General features: G+C 37.7%; 1 protein-coding gene across 1 annotated transcript in view; it reads right to left on the reverse strand.

Annotated features, from left to right (window-relative positions):
• The window catches only part of ppp1r16a (protein phosphatase 1, regulatory subunit 16A), a 46,180-nt gene extending 28,953 nt beyond the window's left edge, over positions 1–17,227 (reverse strand). Inside the window, exon 1 of the mRNA XM_079845730.1 lies at positions 17,076–17,227. The gene's annotated coding sequence lies outside the window, so the exon portion shown is untranslated. The remainder of the gene's footprint in view (positions 1–17,075) is intronic.
• Between the last annotated feature and the right edge of the window lie 2,471 nt (positions 17,228–19,698).

A 19,698-nucleotide genomic window follows, 5' to 3' on the forward strand; every position in this document is an offset into this window, starting at 1 on the left:
GACACACTTTCCCATTGATGTGTCCAAACTTTCGACTGTAGTATGTACGTAATATACATACATTGATTGTACATAAATACAACAGAACAAACATACAAATGAAAAATTTGTTCATTTGTTTTTTCAGGTTTTTCATAGGTCTAAACTAGATTTTCAGGTAGGCTACAGAAATAGTAATCAAATGTAAAATATCACTTCATAGTCTTCACTGTATAAATATAGGTTAACAATTATTAAAGTTATTCAGTCAAGAGCAGTGAGTACTTTTGTTATCTCGTCTTTTATGAGAAAACGCTTCCCTGCCATTAATGAAAAATACTGTGTTTTTTTACACGCGAAACATGAACACGTTATATTGCACACTGTAAACACAATCAAAGCTTAAAAAACACAGGACAAAAGGGACCTTTAAGTACAGCTATGCAATGGATGTAGCGACCTAATTCCTAAAATAAAAAGTTAATGAAATTTGCCCACATTCAAGTATTGCATGTTCAGATATTCACACAAGATATCCTGTGGGCAACGAAACTTGTGAAAATGACCAAAAACGCTGGCGTGATTGCCAAGTGTCAAATTTCATGTTTACATTCACTTAAGACATAACCGACTATGTTTACGATGATTCTCGACGAGACAGACATTTTGACATGATTTTGTGTGAATATTCACACGCTGTGAGACGCGTGGGCATGCTTAGATTAGCCAAAATCAATAATTAAAGCAACCAGACATCCATCGAAGCCAGTTATGTGTTGTCAATAAAAAGGAGGCGGATAGACCGCTTTCAAACAGATAAAAACTCAGTGAAGAAAATGTCTCTGGCTTCAGTGGATTAGTGTGAAAATGAAAGTTGCGTTTGCAAAATAAAAATCTAAACTATTCAAATCTTGAATATCCTACAATGCCGCATAAATCTAGAAAAGCCCATAATGCAAAAATATTAAAGTGCCCCTATTATGCTTTTTCGGATATACATATCATGTAGTGTAATATGGCTGTCAACTAGGGCTGTAACGATTTGACAAAAAATAAAAACCTCGATTAATTGAACATTGTACCTCGATTACGATTAATGAACGATTATTTTTTTTATTTTTTTTTTTATTTTTTTTTCCTTGTATGTTTTTGAGTAAGTTCCTGATTAGGTTTGTACTGTAAACATTTTCTACTATTAAAAGGTGGAATTTTTTTTTTTCTAATGAAAAAGTGCATTTCTTTGTGATTTTAAAACACTTGAAGGAAACGGTTCTCTTTCAGCAGATATTGTCTATGGGGCAGATTTCTGTTTGTTGTAGGCCCTACATCAGATACAGATAAATTAATACAGGAGGGCTACATTACATTTATTTGAATGCATTAACGAGAGAGAGATGGCGTGTGTGAATTACTCATACTGTCTCTATTCATTATGAATCTGTGGTTTGTTTGTACTTACTTAAAAAGGTATTAAAATATATGCTATAACGGTTGAGTTTCTAAGCTATTTTAGTGACTTTAGTTTAGTCACAGGACAGCGATGACACTGCGTTTCTGCGTTCCTTTCTGCGCGCGATCTTCACGTGATGTGCGAGCTTCTGTCGGAGTGCTCGTTTGTCACAATATATCAGGCATTAGTTCAACATAATACACATCTGATGGTCTAAACTCGCTTTAATGTTCAAACTGGCAGGACTTAAAACACATACAAATGACAAAGCTTTGTGAGGACGCAGGTGAAAGAGGTCTGCCTTCAGGTCGCGCTCGTTGTCAGAGACGCGACACGGCTCGGCTCTCTGTGTCACAGAAAGAAGCTGAGCACTGCACGGATACGTATTGTTGTCTTTGAATAGTGCACAATCGCTTTAAATGTTGAAACTGGCAAGCCTTTAAACGCATGTGTGTGTGTGTGTGTGTGTGTGTGTGTGTGTGTGTGTCGGTGGCAGCGCGTATAGGCTATAAGAACGGCGATTAACTGACCTGTATATAAACTGTGTAAAACATGCAGTTACTAAAGTGATTATGGGCATCTATAAACACAGATAACTGCACTTGCATCTCTCTGTGTGCCTGCAGACTGCACTTGATGTGACTGACGGGGCGGAGTCACGTGAAAACCGAAATAACCGACATGGGAAAAATAAGTTGGTTAGAGGTTTCGGTTAGAGGTTATTTTTCAATTAATCGTACAGCCCTACTGTCAACATGCACGATGTACAAATATATTGTCTCCAAAAAGAAAGAACCGATTCTGAACTGAGTCTTACTTCCTGCACAAACCAAGATAGGTCTGTAAGAATTTTGCATAACACCAGCCATCAACATTAGCTGCACGCGAACGTCTGCTTTGACCTGACAAACTCTGTAGTTGTAGCTGCTGATTGGAACTGGACTAGCTGAGTTTGGTTTGTGTTGTCGACAACCCTGAGCTGCAAAAGCCAATCCACTTTGCATGCACTTCGAAAGGATGAGGGCTCAGGCTTGAATTGATACAGTAAAACCAACACCATTATTACTGTTCAATTCACTGTGTAGCTATACAAGTGCTGAGGAAGCTTAAGAAAGATATGGAATTCAGATATGGTAATGTAAAAAAAAAAAAAAAAAAATATTCATAGCGTAAAGAGTCAGGTTTATTAGAAAGCTAGGAAACAAGCTAGAACAGAGGTTAAATGCAAAGGAGAGGAAAATTTGTGTGAATGTGTTTAAGTGCCTTAGTTTAAGGTTGTATGTACAAGGTGTCTGAATGAGGCTGTGAACTAAAATATTTAGAATCACCTAAAAGAATATGCTATAATAAGCCAATTTTCATTTATCCCTACCTGTAGGGCCAAAGGAATGTGCCAGGGACAGTTGCAACTGTCCCACTGTGGTGATCAAGTATCAGCGGTGAGGTGCATTTCACAAGGAAAATCCATTTTTGCGCATGTAAATGTTGCTGGTTTAAGTGGCCACTGGGACACAAGTGAAGTATACAGTAAGAAATTAAGACTGCAACAACTAACAATTATTTTTAAATTGATTACTCTAAAAAAAAAAAAAAAAATAATAATAATAATAATAATAAATGAAGGACATCATTCACTGTCCCTAAATCCAGAATAAATTAAGCCAAGCATAAATAGTGCAAAAAAATATCAGGGCATCACTCACTTTAAAAACTATATGAATAAGTCCTAGGGCTGCACGATATTGGAGGAAAAACTGACATTGCGATATTTTATTTTTCTGAGATATAGCTACACTAAATTGGCAAAAGTTTTGGGACGCCTGCTTTTACATAAACATGAACTTTAATGACATCCCAATCTTAATCCTTAGGGTTTAATATGGAGTTGGCCCAGCGTTTGCAGCTATAACAGCCTCAACTCTTCTGGGAAGGCTCACAAGGGAATTTTTGACCCTTCTTCTAGAAGCACATTTGTGAGGTCAGGCACTGATGTTGGACTAGAAGGTCTGGCTCGCAGTCTCCACTCTAATTCATCCCAAAGGTGTCCTATTGGGTTGAGGTCAGGACTCTGTGCAGGCCAGTCAAGCTCATCCACACCAAACTCGCTCATCCATGTCTTTATAAAAAATTGGAGGACCAGTCATTTTTTATTGGACAAAAAAGCTCCACAAGTAGTAACCTAGAATACTGTCTAACATTTGATGGCTGCTCTGACAAGTCCTCGTCGTCAGTGAGGAACCTGGGTGTGCTCTTTGAGACCAATCTTTCGTTTGAAAGCCACATTTCTAGCATCTGTAAAATTGCATTCTACCATCTTAAAAATATATCTACATTACGGCACATGCTCTCAATGCAACATGCTGAACAGTTAGTTCCTGCGTTCATGACCTCAAGGCTGGTCCAAAACGCAGCAGCTCGAGTTCTTACTAGAACCAGGAAGTATGACCACCTGGATGACGGCCGCTTTCAGTGGTACTTCCGCCTGTCCAGCACCCATATAGCACCGTATGACTGCTCACTGCCAAATGTGCCAATATCAGTCGTTCCTCCATGTTGAATGAGTGACTCCGGGCGGGCCTGCCCCCGTTTATCACGTCACTTAACCACGTGACAGCAGCAAGCAGGCTCCTGATTGGTTAACGCGGCGTGAACATATTCAAATTATAGTATAGGTCTTTCGCGCATCATGTCCATCGCGCTAAACGCGTCTATCGCCGCAGGACCTCCAGACCCGTGTCAACGCGTCTTTACATTGACTTAACATGGAAATCACTCACTCCAGACACTCAATTCACGTTCGGTGTGAATACAGCATAAGACTGTTTAGACAAGATTTTTTGGCCTGTTTGGATAGATTATGAAGTGTTTACTGTAAAAATAGCCTAGTCACATCAATAAAGCTTTTGTTCACAAATTTATGCTCAGATGCTATAAATACAGTACCAGTCAAAAGTATACTACTATTTGAATGAATGTTTTTTGAAGTCGGAGATGGTGGTCTATTGGGTTAAACCACTCAACTGATATGCAGAAGGTTGCTGGTTCGATTCCAGCAGTCGCCACCAGTGTGTCCTTGAGCAAGGCACTTTACTCCACGTTGCTCCAGGGGGATTGTCCCTGTAATACTGGTACTGTAAGTCGCTTTGGATAAAAGCGTCTGCCAAATGCATAAAAATGTAAAAGTCTCTTATGCTATTCAAGCATGCATTTATTTGACCAAAACAAAATTCCATTTAAAATAATGGTTTTCTATTTTAAAGGTCCCCTTCTTCGCGATTCCATTGTTCAAACTTTAGTTAGTGTGTAATGTTGCTGTTAGAGCATAAATAATACCTGTAAAATTATAAAGCTCAAAGTTCAATGCCAAGCGAGATATTTTATTTAACAGAAGTTCCCTTTCAAAGCCTACAGCGAACGGCTGGCTTGGACTACATCCTGGTACTTCCTTCTTTAATTACGTCAGTAGAGCAGTAGAACAGACTAACCTCCGCCCACAAAGAAACGCGGAAAAGGGGGCGCGGTCTTGTTGCTGTCCCACGTGGAGAAGCGGACGGTCGCATGGAGAAAAGGAACTGTTGCGTTGAGTGTGTTTATCGCCATGTCATTGAGACGCTGTTATTTTCATCCAGGAGTCAAATCACCTTTGTTTGGCTTTCCCAGGGACGCTGTAGAGATTATTGAACGCATACATCTCTCCGTTAAGAGGCGTGACCTTTCCAACGTGCGCTAAGCTGCTGTCAAATTACAACACAGGAACCGCTTTCACGTGCGCTAAGCTGTGGTCGAATCACAGCACAGGAACCGCTTGCACAATCAGAACTCGTTACGTGTTTCTGAAGGAGGGACTTTATAGAACAAGGAAATCACCAGCCGTTTTTAGGACAGTGGAAACAGCGGTATACAGATAAGTAAATAGTGTGAAAAATACTGTGTTTTTTTACACGCGAAACATGAACACATGTTATATTGCACACTGTAAATACAATCAAAGCTTCAAAAAAACACGAAGAACGGGACCTTTAATATACTATAAAATGTAATTTATTTCTGTGATCCAAAGCTGAATTTTCATCAGCCATTACTTAATTTATTCATCCAAGAATCCTGAAAAGTATTACAGGTTATAAAATGATTAAGAAGCACAGCAGTTTCCAACCATGATAATAAATCAGCATATCAGAATGGTACCAGAATTGGTTGGAGCTAATCTCTGCAGGTCAGTGGCCCTCCAGAACCAAGTTTGGACACCCCTGTACTAAAAACTAGTAGTAGAAACGGTAATGATTGATTATCAAGATGGCGACAGGCAGGTGTACAGTGTTAATCACGCTGTTTATTTTCTCACTGTTGTATTCTCTTTTTAATCACTGGAATGAAGTGGATGAGTTTTTAATCAGTAGTAGTGAGTTTAATCAAACACATTTTTGGATGCAAGCATTTTGCAAGTGAATTTAAGGGAATTAGTATGGGTGATTCTGCTATGAAAATCAGTGTGACGACTATGGAGCAATGTCGGCATTCGGAAATTGCTGTGGAATGGAGTTCTACAGTGGAACAGGGGAGTGAAAATGTCCTTTTTGCGAGTCAAGACACTTAATCCAACTGGAAAATTAGATGGAGGACATTTTTTCATCAAGGTGATGCAGAGATGGTCTGGGGCTATTGAGGAAGACCCTCAGTTACTACGTGATCAAACTGGTTCGGAAGTTAATGGAATGAGATCCATCGGTTCTTTGAAGGGACTGCACCTGGTCCATCTCAACATCAGGAGTCTGCTTTCAAAGACAAGTGAATTGCGGCATTTATGTCAAGAATCGAAAGTGTCTCCGTTTAGTTGCAGTGAAACATGGCTGGATGAATCAATATTGGATGCAAAGATAGACATAGCCAATTATTGCTTGTTAAGAAGAGACCGGAATCGTAAAAGAGGAGGAGTATGTGTATACATTAGATCAGATCTGAAGTTTAAGGAGAGAAAAGACTTGGACTATGTTGTTGTCGAAGCGGTTTGGTTTGACATTTTTGTACCCAAGTGTAAACCCATTTTAGAGGGTGTTTATTATCGTCCACCTGATCAGAATGTTTTTTATGAGAGAATGGAAGAGACCTTAAATGGTTCAAATTATAGTATAGGTCAAGAGACAATAATTCTTGGAGATCTTAATACTGATATGCAGAAAATTAATACTCCAATTTTTAAACACTTCTCTTTTTGTAAATCATATGCATTGAAACAGCTCATTGTGGACCCAACTAGGATTACTCTAGGGCTGTGCAATTAATCGAATTTCGATTTCGATTTCGATTTTGCCTCCCAACGATCACCAAAATAGTACAATCGAGAAAAAACGATTATTTTGCCTTGCATTCTGAATGAAACGCGCACGCGCACATCCGCCCCTCCCGAACCCACAAATCTCTCTCAGATCGGGAGTCTCGTGTGCATATCATCCGCTGGAATTTAAAAACTCGGCGCGAGTAAAGATGGCAGAAGGAGGGCAGTTACAGCAGCGTTTGGTGAGCAAAAAAGGCAAAACCAACTCCGTTGTCTGGGAACATTTTGGCTTCGAGGAATCAGACGATAGCAGAAATATGTTTCGTGCAAGATTTGCTACATGGTAGTGGCTGCAACGCAAGGCAACACCACGAATTTGTTTAACCACTTGAAAATTAAACAGAGTGACCTATGACAATCTAATAAAGAAACAAAAACTGACGAGAGCAGGGGAGCCGTGTAAACGTCCTTTTTTTCCTTCATATTTTTCAAATAATTCTCTCTTTGTAAACTTTGTTCAATGCATGCGAGATTGCGAGTGCTGCCATATTTTCGAATATGACCAGTCGTTTTCACCGTCATCACCCGGGTTTAGTGCTTTAGGGTTTAGGTTTAGAATGAGAAGCCGCGCGCGCTGTGAGAAAATGTGTCTCTGTGCGTTCATCCGAGAGCGCGCACACGTCTCTCAGCGCGCAAATATTGAGTTCTCTTTCAAGTCTTGCTCTTAAACGGACAAACTCACACAAAACGTATGTCAACATGTCCATCTTGATGAGTATCTTAGCAGACATAGTCTGTATATGCCTTGAGTAAACTTTATACAGTCGATAAAGAAGACGCGAGGTCTTAAAGGGGCAGTATCCTTTACTGCTGTCTGTTTAATGTCAAACAACAAAAGACAAGGACATCACTCACCGCTCTTGATTGAATAGCTTTTGTAAGTTTAATAGGATTAATCTTTAATTTATGCACTCAAATATGCAATGTTATTTTACATTTGATACATTTCTGTACCTGAAAACTAATGTTAGACGTACATGAAAAGCATAGCCGAACCATATTGTTGATCTTATTTATTTGTGGTTATCATTTTTACGTGAATACTTTTATACTTTGATTCGAATATATGTTATATTATTTATTTTAATAGTTCAAAAAGTACAACAAATGTTACAATTTCAATTGAATTGTTGAAAGGTGTATTTTTAATAAATACAACACATTCCCAAAGTCATGTGAAATAATCGTGTTACATAATCGTGATTTCAATATTGACCAAAATAATCGTGATTATGATTTTTTCCATAATCGAGCAGCCCTAGATTACTCTTAAAACCAAAACTATCTTTGATGTTATATTGGTATCAGATAACTCTAAGATATGTAGAAGTGGTGTTGTGGAGGCTGGTATTAGTGATAACTGTTTATTTAATAGCAAATAAACACTGTAAAGTTTATTTAATAAGACGATTAAGGAGAGAGTCTATTAGGCTTCATAATACAGTAAAAATAATATCTCTTAAGAAATAAAATCCAGAAGCTTTTATAGAGGAACTCAGTAAAGTTAACTGGACCGAGGTGATGCAGTGTGAAGATGTGGAGATGGTTTGGGATAGGTTTAAGAGACTTTTTTTAACAATACTGAATAAGGTGGCACCCTATAAAGAGATCAGAATCAAGCAAATGATTTTAAAGGTAAATAAGGAACATAATGATTGTTTTAAGGTATTTAAAAGGGATATAAATTATAATTTTGAGCAATTTAAATCTAAAAGAAATGAGGTAAGAGATAAGATAAATGGGGCTAAGGAAACCTTTTTTTAAGAACAAGATTTGTGAATTGAAGCAGAATACTCAAAATATGGAGAGTTTTGAATGATTTAGGGTATAGGAAAAAGAACAAGGCTAAAGGCTCTACAATAAGTCTGAATGTAGATGGAAGATTGATGGCTGATCAGAAGAAGGTAGCAGTCTATTTTAATAGTTTTTTTTACTACTCCTGCTGAAAAACTGGTAAATAAGCGTCCAGTACGAACTGGGATTTTTAACAACGAATTAGTTAAGGAGTATTATGCAAAATGTGTTTTTGTTTAAAGTAAATGAGAGTAATGTTTTCAAAAAGTTAATTGAACTCAAAAGTAGTAAAGTGACAAGACTAAATAATATTCCAGCAGAGTATATTAAGGATTCAGCTAAAGTTATTACCCCTATGATAACTCATATTATAAATCTCTCAATTACACAAGGGAAGGTTCCCGGGGAGTTAAAAAAAAAAAGCAAGAGTTATTCCCCTTTTTAAGAAAGGTTGTAGGTTATAGGCCGGTTTCAATCCTGAGTGCTTTATCAAAAGTGATGATGTAACTGCAACTCAGTACAGTCATGACCAGTCAAAATGAAAATGCAATGAAATATTGTCCCCATTTGATATCATTCTTTGTTATACATTTAATTTCTCAATCTATACACACAACAGAGGCTTGGTCACAATATAATTACAAACATAAAGGCTCTGTGGTCATTTGTTCAAGGTTCTTTGGCGTTCATAGGACAATTATTATCAAAACATGTTGAACTTTGAAATCATCACCATGACTTTTGCCGCACTAATAATAACTTGACACGTGTAAGGTGTGAATCTGAGATGGTAAAAGTGTGTGCCAAAAACAGGCAGACAAAACTACAACAGATGCATAATTTGAAGCAAAACATATACTGATAAATCAATTTATTTTTTTCTTATAATATTCTTTATTATTTTTCTATTATACTATTCTTTTTTTTTAAAAATACAGATTTTATTTCATTTAAATTTATTGCATTTATAGGACATTTAAAAGCTGAGACTTCATATCAAAAGCAGGGTTGCCAATACGGCGTAAGATTTACTTGGTGGTACACTTCCTTTGCCAGTTCACTGTTCAGGGTACAGGGCGGATTTTGTGGCCTTTGTGGCCCTCCTGGCTAGACGACAGATTTTACTGCATTGGAAATCATCTGCTCCACCTACTAACTCCTTGTGGATTAAAGACGTTTTTCACTTTATTAAACTAAAAAAATAAATAAAAAAAAAATAAAATAAAAAAAAAATCGAGAAGCTCTTCCAAGAACTTTTACAAAATGTGGGATTCTCTCCTTGCATATATGGAAACATACACTCCCTGCATACAGGAAAATAATTAATAATTGTACTTTTCACTGGGGTGTTACCGCTCCTGTAATAACACTTATAATTGATTAATGTGTTGTTTAAACTTTTACCTTGGTTGGCACAAGTGGGTTTTTTTGGGGTTTTTTTGGTCTGTTTGTTAGGGGGTTTTTTTTCTTTTTGGGTGGGGGTATTGTTTTGGATATATCTGTAAATTTTTATTTTGGGGTCAATAATTGTTCCCTTTATATTAAGTATGTCCTGGCTCCCTGCCTATCTTCGGATCTCACCCCTTTTTTTCTACATATGTTAAATTGTACAACTGTGTTCTGGAATGTTTGGAATTTTTTAATATGTGGAGAAACCTATAAATAAAGTGAGGGGGGGGGGGGTTACTTGGTGATAGTTGGCAACCCTGAATATCATTCATACAATATGCAGGAGCCAAATCAAGTTCGTAGACGGAATCGGTCTTTAGTAGTATTTAGGAGTTTAAACGGTAATATTTCCAGTATTTCCAATATAAAAAAAGACCATTCCTAATAGACGTTTTACAAAGGCGCATCATCTACAAATGACCCAGATAACACATGTAGGGGTGTTACTATATAATGTCGTCATTTTCAAGTTGTAGTGTAAGTAAATAGTTCCTAAATCAATTATTTTGGTAATTGAGCAACAATTTTGATGATGTATCGCCTATTAAAAGTTTGCTTAAAAGACAACTCCGGTGAAAAATGAACCTAGGGGTAATTAATACATGGTTACCGAGTAGATCGTTCTCTGGGATGTGTTTTGATGAAAATCGAATGTAAAGAGTTTTATCTCTAAAAACAGATTAGCTTATAACACTAGTCTATGGGGCATATAATAAGTAAAATTAAATCACTAGTTAATAATACCACTAACAAGGCTCAAAATAGCCTCACACTAACACGGTAGCATAATGAGGGTCCCTACATGCAAACCGAAGCATTGAGAACTTTGTAAGTGTACAAACAGTTTAATAAGAAGATAGTTTATAAAGACAGTACATTACGCGTATACAGACAGGAGCCATCTTGGAAAACAGTCCCGACGAGTCGAGCCACGAACGCTGTGCTAAGTGAGCTGGTCGATAGGAATTAGTGCTGGGCGGTATACCGGTTCATACCGAATACCGGAATTTATTTTTTTTATGATATGAATTTTGATGATACCGCAATACCGGTATATGTTGCTTAAACAACGTTCGGAACGCGGCGCAGCACGTCATTGTTTGAGAGGGGACCCATTTCATTGATGCACTGCAGTGAGAGCAGTCAAAGCACAGTTGAGATCGCATTACAGCCTATGGCTGAATCCTATACTCTCATTCACTATTCCCTACGTTATCACTTTATTTGAAGGAGTGAATGAAAACGTGCGTGAAGTCAGACAGCGTTGTGTGTACATCTGCTGTACACTCGTTATTGCGGTGCAATGGGATAGAATGAGTGCACTCAATAACTTCCATTAGGGTTTCGGACACCAAAGCGCTGTCCCCTCCAAATAATGCTATATTTGAGGTTATGGGGGCGATTTCGGATTCAGCCCTTGATTACAGTGGAGAATTCAAACTACACGCGGCGCGCGAGAGAGAGCGGTTTCTGCGCGGAGCACCGCGATGGGTTTAACAATGCTCACCACATGGATCATATAGCGCTGATATAGACCGGAGCGAGCACGTTTACATTTTTTTATGGACACATTTCATATACTCTAGTGCTCTAGACATGAACCAGAAGCGTGTATGCGCACATATTTCATCACGTCTTATTAAAATGAAATGTATGCACTGATTACACTGATACCACCGTAGCCCATGTCTGATCACGACAGCGATGACACGATGGATTATTCTGCTACACAAAAGACAATGATGTAAGTTAATAAATAAACTGACAATTCAAAGATGAATGGGCAAAAAAGTAACTGCTTTATTCTTTCTGTGTTAAACTGACGTGTGTCATTTGTTCAGAGAGTGCTCTTAAATGTATTGCAAATATCCGCGTTTCTCCTCGTTTTGGCAATTTGTTACATAGGGTTAGATTTTTAAAATGCTAAAGGTGCCCTCAACTCAACTTTTAATATTTAGGTGTCTGTAAGTATGACTTTGAGCGTGTTGCAGGTCTGTGTTTTACTGGTTGTTGTCTCTCCTCAGCATCATTTTGTGGGGCTTTGTAAACCTGTATTAACTCTAGTCGTGTGGAATTTTTCTATAATATTCACTCATCGTGACAGTAAAATAGGGCATTCTAGTGAATCTACTGCAGTATTTGCTCTCAATCAGTAGAAAATGTGGTTTAACACCCTGTCATGCATAGGGGGGAAAAATACCGTCAAATACCGTGAAAGCGATATAATTTAGAAAAATACCGTGATATACATTTTTGGTCATACCACCCAGCACTAATAGGAATTAAATTCAGCTTAGCACAGCGTTCGTGGCTCACTTCATCAAGAGGGTGACTTAACAAGGCTCCTCTAGAAGAAGCATTTTTATAGGTGTAGTTGCCCTAATTTAAAAGTTTTCAGAGGTTATATTGTTGAAAAGTGTAAAAAAAAAAAGCAAAGTAAATATGCATGTGACAAGCCAGCTTTTTTTTTTTTTGCCCAATTTTAATACAAAAGTAAACCACCAAGAAAAGAGTTTCATTATTCATAGGCACTAAGCAGATTTAGAGGCGAAACAGCGAGAGTGTGAGAAGTTCTCCTAATCCAAATGTTCTGGACAGGATCAGTGCAGCAATATAAAGACTTATTCACAGCAAGAGCCACACGAAAAGCATGTCACATGCTTTTCTCCACCCCAGATAGGGGATTTCATTTTTATTTTTTATTTTTATTTTATTCACTTATGAATATTTTAACTTCATTTCTGTGTAAAGCACTTTGAATTGCCACTGTGTATGAAATGTGCTATACAAATAAACTTGCCTTGCCTTGCCTAATGCAAGACACTTGCCATCTGACCATACAGATCTCACTGTACTGCAATGATCAAGTGATAGCGTGATACAGGAATATCACAGTATAATGACAATAACAGAAGTGCACCATAAGTAATAATAGTACAGCTGTTGTAATTACAGTAAAATTGAGTTACAATAAAGCACTTAAAAAAGCAAATAGGCTATTATTATTAATGATAGTGATTATCTGTATATATTATATGCAATTATAGTGATACTGTTATTGATTTTAGACCAGGTTTTTGTTGGTCAACGGCACAGTCGTTTTCAGTTGCCTCAAAATAGCAACAAGCCAACAATGCGCCTGAACACACCTCGTTTTCAGACCAGCAGGCCCATGGGCGAACAGATGAGCGTGAGTGCAATTGCTATTTAAACCGCGGCGCTGGACGTGAAAATGATAACTGCATCGGGTGTCGCATTGCGCCGGGTGTATGATAGGGCCCTATGTTTTTTCACCTCAATGATTGGACGAGTGTCATTCATTGTGTGCCTTGTTCCTAGTGTAGTTCTCTGACCACCAGCCTGTCACATAGCATGCTGTGTAGTGTATTTCACATAAAAATACTTCAGATATAATTTTGACCGCATTAGTAACTTGCTTTTGCTTTTCTTTGCTTTACCCTGGGCTTAAAGTAATTAGATAACTGTGAAAAACAGTAGTAGGCTATAATTTAATTATGTATTTATGGTAAAATTACTACATTTTCATGTCAATCTGTGTTCATTTTGACCACGAATCATGCACTATCACTTTAATTCTGCATGCAAGCACAGCAAAAATAGACTCAATTCAGAAACGCGCACTGGTTGACCACACCAATCCTTCGACGCACTTTTCAGCCAGCGTCCGTGTGCAGTGTCAGTGTGAATGCTCTAACCTGTTAACATGGGCAGAGGGGAAAAAATACGCTCCGCAAAAGGAGTATGTGTGAAACAGGTTTAAGGATGGCCCATTGATCTTACGCATTCATTTTTTTATGTCCCAACTCTATTCCTCCTGACTGAATATGTCCTAGTGCTTGTCATTTCAGTTCTGGACTGCTGTAATGCTATGTTGGTCAGCCTTCAGGTGCCTCTGTAGAGGATCCAGAACACAGCAGTATGTCTGGTTTTCAATCAACCAAAAAGACTGCTGCCACTAGAACTGCACCCTCTCAACACGCTCCTAAGCATATCTATTATCTCCCACTATCAGCACCTGGTGTTTCCTTTGCAACCAGGTACAAAGGCACTCTCCAAGACCTTCACTCTTCCTGCAGTAAACTTTTGCAGTAACTCAGCAAGACAGTATCAGAACTACCTTAGAAGAGAAGGTTTCCACACTTAAGGCTGCAACATACTCCGCAAGAACAGAGAAAAAAGTTCTCGCTCCCAGGGCTGCGAGAACAAAATTACGTCATTTTGTTCTTCTCGGAGCCCTGGTTTGGGAGTTCTCGCAGCTTGTTCTCGACACATCGTCTGAGCAGAACTTTTTTCTTGTGGGTGTCCGAGAACTATTGTGTGATTGGTCAGAATTTTAAAGTGAGGGGGGTTAATGCAGAGAAACGGAGATGTTCGGCACCTGCTTTTCTCGTGAAGTATGGAATGTCCTGGCCAGAACGAACTTTGTTCTTGTTCTTGCCACCTCGAGAAAACGAACAAATTTCTTTGTTCTTGCAGAGTATGTTCCAAGCTTTAAACCCCATTGAGCTGATTTGGGACAAATTGGACAATATATTTGTGGGAACTTGGAAAGAACATATGCAGCTATGCAGACTATATGCAGCTTTGTATGGTTGCATATAAGCAGACAAATGCACTACTTTTTCAAAATGCTGGTTTTGGAAAGATGTTAAATCAACAACAATCAGTTGTATCTTAAAATGATGTCATCATTTACTCACCCTCAAGTTGTTCCAAACCTGTATGAATTTCTTTGTTTTGCTGAACACAAAGGAAGATATTTGGAAGAATGTTTGTAGCCAAGCAGATCTCAGCAGCAATTGACTACCATAGTGGGTGGAAAAAATACTATATTTTCATTGTTGGGTAACCTATCCCTTTAAGGGACAGGCAAGACAAGACAAAACATCTGATGTTTTATAATAGATCTGTGCACTATGAGGTCTTAGAACCATCAATACTGAAAAGGAAAAGAGATTTTCTCACTGCTCGTCTGAATACTGATAGTGAAAGATGTCGAACACTATTTGTTCTTTTTCTTGTAATTGTTTCTTTTTGCAGTTACTGACTATCCATTTGTCTTTTTTCATGCCACAAAGTTATGTATTCTTTACTAAAATTAATTTATTTGCATTAATATTTAACTTCTGAAAGTTCAAAGGCATTTGTTCAAAAGCAATTTTTGAGATATCAAAATAGGTATTAAAAGGAGTAGTTCACTTTGAAATGAAAAGTAGCCCATGATTTACTCACCCTCAAGCCATCCTAGGTGTATATTACTTTTTTCTTTCTGATGAACACAATCGGAGTTATATTAATAAATATGCTGACGCTTCTAAGCTTTATAATGCCAGTGATGGGACGGGGTCCATTGAGTTTGAAGCTCAACATTTTTTATTCATCCATCAAAAACGAACTCCACACGGCTCCAGGGGGTTAATAAAGGCCTTCTGAAGCGAATCGGTGGAGTTTTGTAAGAAAAATAACCATATTTAAAACTTTATAAAGTAAAAAAACTAGCTTCTGCCAGACCGCCTTCCGTATTCAACTTATGCAGAAAGTGTGATGCCTCTTGCAGTTCAAAACACTTACACTACATTCTAATCATACGTTGCGCCAGTTACGCTTATTCTGTAAGTTGATTACGGAAGGCGGTCAAGCAGAAGCTAGATATTTTACTTGATGTAAAATGTAAAAAATGTAAAACATTTTAAATATGGATATTTTTTACAAAACTCCATCGATTCGCTTCAGAAGGCCTTTATTAACCCCTCGGAGACGACCCGAGGGGTGTGGAGTTTGTTTGTGAAGGATTGGTGTGTTCATCAGAAAGAAGAAAGTCATATACACCTAGCATGGCTTGAGGGTGAGTAAATCATGGACTAATTTTCATTTTAAAGTGAACTGATCCTTTACGCAAACATTGGTACCATCCGACAACTAAATTTTCAGTATCATGGCGTAACCATAAGATAAGCTCAAAAATTGTTGCATAAAATGTCTGGTAAATGACTAAAAGGTAAGATCTTTTTAGATTTCTTGTCATGTAGGACACCTTATATTAAACAAACCTTACATTGACAAATCGCTTCAACACAAACAATGATGTATCTACTATGCGTTATTCATGGTGCAATACTGGTATAATATCTAGATTAGTTTACGGACTCAGGGTTCCCTTCCCACTGTCATGGAAAACCCATATCAAAACCCATTTTTGATATGAAATTGCGAGTTCCAGTGCAGAAAATAAATAAATAAATAAAATAAATCCTTCCAGATAATCATGTAATTTTCTAGTGAAATGTGGTATTGTCCTGGTTAAGCTGAGCTCAAATGTAATTGGCACATAGCATGTTTCCTTTCGAATTACTGTTGGGGCAGTAAATAAACCCAAGTAATTTGCCTCCCTTCTTTTTCTTGCTTAAAACACATTACACAACGTATGTAAAAATCCTTATATGTATTTTGTAATCTAATTTCATTACGAATCGAAGTGAAACGTTTGGAATTTGCGATATCTTCTTTTGAATTTAATCGAAAACCTATGAATCGTGAATCGAGTATAACCAACCATTACAAGCTAATTGAATGCTTGATTATGCCAAAAGCATGGTACTTTGATATATACCATGGTAATGAACGCTTACCATACATACTGACATTACCATACTACTTCAAGTGACAAGAATAGTAGGCTAGTATGTTACAAAAACATGGCAGCACCATGGTACCATGTCAAAACGTGGTAATACGCTGGAACATGTTAAAAAAAACTTATTTTGAAATGTTCTATTTCCTGTTTACTAGCATAAATGCTAACCTGTCTGGAGACCAGAGTTCATTTGAACTTCATTCCTCATACGAATACAACAACGATACAAGAACACTTTAAACTTCAACATATCATTATATTGAATCGGTCATTCAGTAATACAGCCATTTTTAACGTTACTGTTAGTGTGTGTGTGTGTGTGTGTTAGTGTCAGTGGCCTGTGAACGCACCTGAACACACACCTGTCATTTAACCACCTGTTTGTCACGTCACATTCAACGCTTCTGTCTCACCTGTTGCTTCAGCTGAACTCAATCGGTGAATTCATGTCCGTCTAATCACGTTTAAGTCCTTTTCGTCAGCTTTTAGGGGGAATAAAATAATCTCCATAACAGCCGTTGCGCCCTTCGTCCGTCCACTCGCTCAACGCATCCCGACAGTCGGCGCTACACTAACACAAAACACTGGGAATTTGCACAGAAAGAGACTGTGCGGGCGAAAGCCTTTACGGTTTTAAGAAGAGTGCGGATTGGTCTGAATAATAATTATTCTATTTTATCCATTTGATTTATATTTTTTACTACATTTCGTGACAGTGTTATTGGTCAGGTGTAACTTCTTGTCCAGATCTCCGATGTTGCAATAGACGGCGTTTGTCTCATGATACCTGTTACTTTTTTCAGCGCAGATCAAGCTGAACCAATCACATTCATTGTGATGATCAAATAACGATTTTTGTTTCATATAATTTTATAGAGATTCCTGGGAGGAATTTTTAATGGGTAGGCTATGTCAGACAGCAATCCTTTGCATTCACGGTGTTTTAACAAATGTACTTTTTTATATTCCCAATAAGACAAAAGACGTCCTGAGTGGAAATATGTGCCTTCAAGCGCCCCCTGCTTGTTTCTTAAAATAGTCTGCAACACATAAAACACTGGGGGCTAAATAATTCATGACTATGTCTAGAAAACTGGGAGAAATACCCTTGGGATAATTAGGCTACCCTGAGTGTCGTTGCCAGAGGCGGACAGTAGTGAAGTATTTTTATATTCTGCTTAAGTATATTTTTCAAGTGTCTGTACTTTATTAGTGTTTTTCTTTGGAAAAGTTTTACTTCACAACATCCCAAAGCATAATATTGTACTTCACTAAGTACAATAATAATTTACTGCACTAAGTTTCATACTGAATGTCATTTAATACTAACTACATTAAAAATGTAGCCTACTTTCTTAATTTTACTCATGTAAAAGTAACCTAATTCAAAGTTTTACTTGAGTACAAGTAAGAATGTAGGCTAATGTTATTAAGTATTAAAGGGGGAAAAAACACAAAAAAACCCTTTTATTTATGAAATGTAGTGTAGTAAAAAGTTCGACATTATGCTTTGGAATGTACAAAAAAGGTTCTATATGGCACCAAAAATGGTTCTTCGTCGTAATCATAGAGGAACCACTTTTGGTGCTATATAGCACCATATCTTAACATGTTCTGTATATGGTAGCTGTGCTATTTAACACCTTAGTTAGCGGTGCTATATAGCACCTCAGTCAAAGAACCGGTGAAGAACCTCTGAAGAACCGCTGAAGAACCACCGAAGCACCAAAATTGGTGCTATATAACACTTAAAAAGGTTCCCCTATGATTACGAGCCAAGAACCATTTTTGGTGCCATATAGAACCTTTTTTTTTTTAGAGTGTAGGGAAGTAAACATTTTCCAAAGAAAAACACTGATAAAGTACATACTTGAAAAACATATAGGCCTAGTGTCATCACTCTTTATATTAAGTTTAATAGACCTACTGTAGCAGTTGGATCCATCCAAATTCAACAAAATGCTCAAATATATATTTTGGCAATTTAAAGACCTGTAAAGCTTATAAATACACAGACAGCGTTAATGACCTCTGTAACTATAAGCAGCACACCTGAGATTTACTCTGGCAGTTTGGAATAGGATACACACTATAGGATTGTGTTCTATGCATTATGGTGACTTGTATTAAACTAATTGTAGAAATTGACTGTTTCTATTCCTATAGCCCGTACTATTGGCACACCTCATAGGAAGCCAATACTGGCAGTTTGACTATTTGCTCGTGGGGCAGGGAGTCGAGCTTTCACATGCTCAGAGCTGAACCAGGGATTCAAACTATGACTGAGTGTCTCAGGAAAGCCACTAAACTAAATGATTCCACAGCATTGTATACCTTTGGTTAGTCAATGACAGACAATAATGACAAGTGCTGTCCCATCCCATCTTGTGCACAAAATCCATCAAACTTGGGAACTTGGTGATAAATGATTTCAGGCCACCTGGTCCTGGATAAAGTTTTCAGGTTTTATGGATTTTGCGCAGATTCACTCTCTGCAATGCATTGAAAATCAACCTTCAATCCATAACTCACACTCTTAAAAATAAAGGTTCTTTATTGGCATCGATGGCTTCATGAAGAACCTTTGAAATACAACCTTTCCATTGCACAAAAAGGTTTTTTTTTTATAGAAAAAGGTTAGATTATTCAAATGCAAATGGTTCTTTAATAACGGTTCCATGAAAGTTTTTTTGGAGAACTCAAATGGTTCTTCTATGGCATCGCTGTGAAATCCCTATTTTGGAATGTTTGTTTTTAGGAGTGTAGGACTCTGGAGTCTAACTCGGTCCTGGTAGTTTTAGTCTGTTGGCCTTTCAGTTTCTGCCTGGCAAAACTGTAATTATTTAAGACTGTTGTGTCCAGTTTTTCAAAGGATAGAAGGCTCAACATTGCATGTTGTGACGAGGACCTAACAAACTCTTCGGGCTCTTCGAGCCATCAGCAGAAGAAAGGAACTCATACAGGTTTGGAACAACATGAAGGTGAGTAAATTCCCTTTAATGAAATCTCTGTAATCGTTTCTCAGACAGTATGACT

The sequence above is a fragment of the Gobio gobio genome, assembly GCF_949357685.1.
Source record: "Gobio gobio genome assembly, chromosome: 20".
Lineage (NCBI taxonomy): Eukaryota > Metazoa > Chordata > Actinopteri > Cypriniformes > Gobionidae > Gobio > Gobio gobio.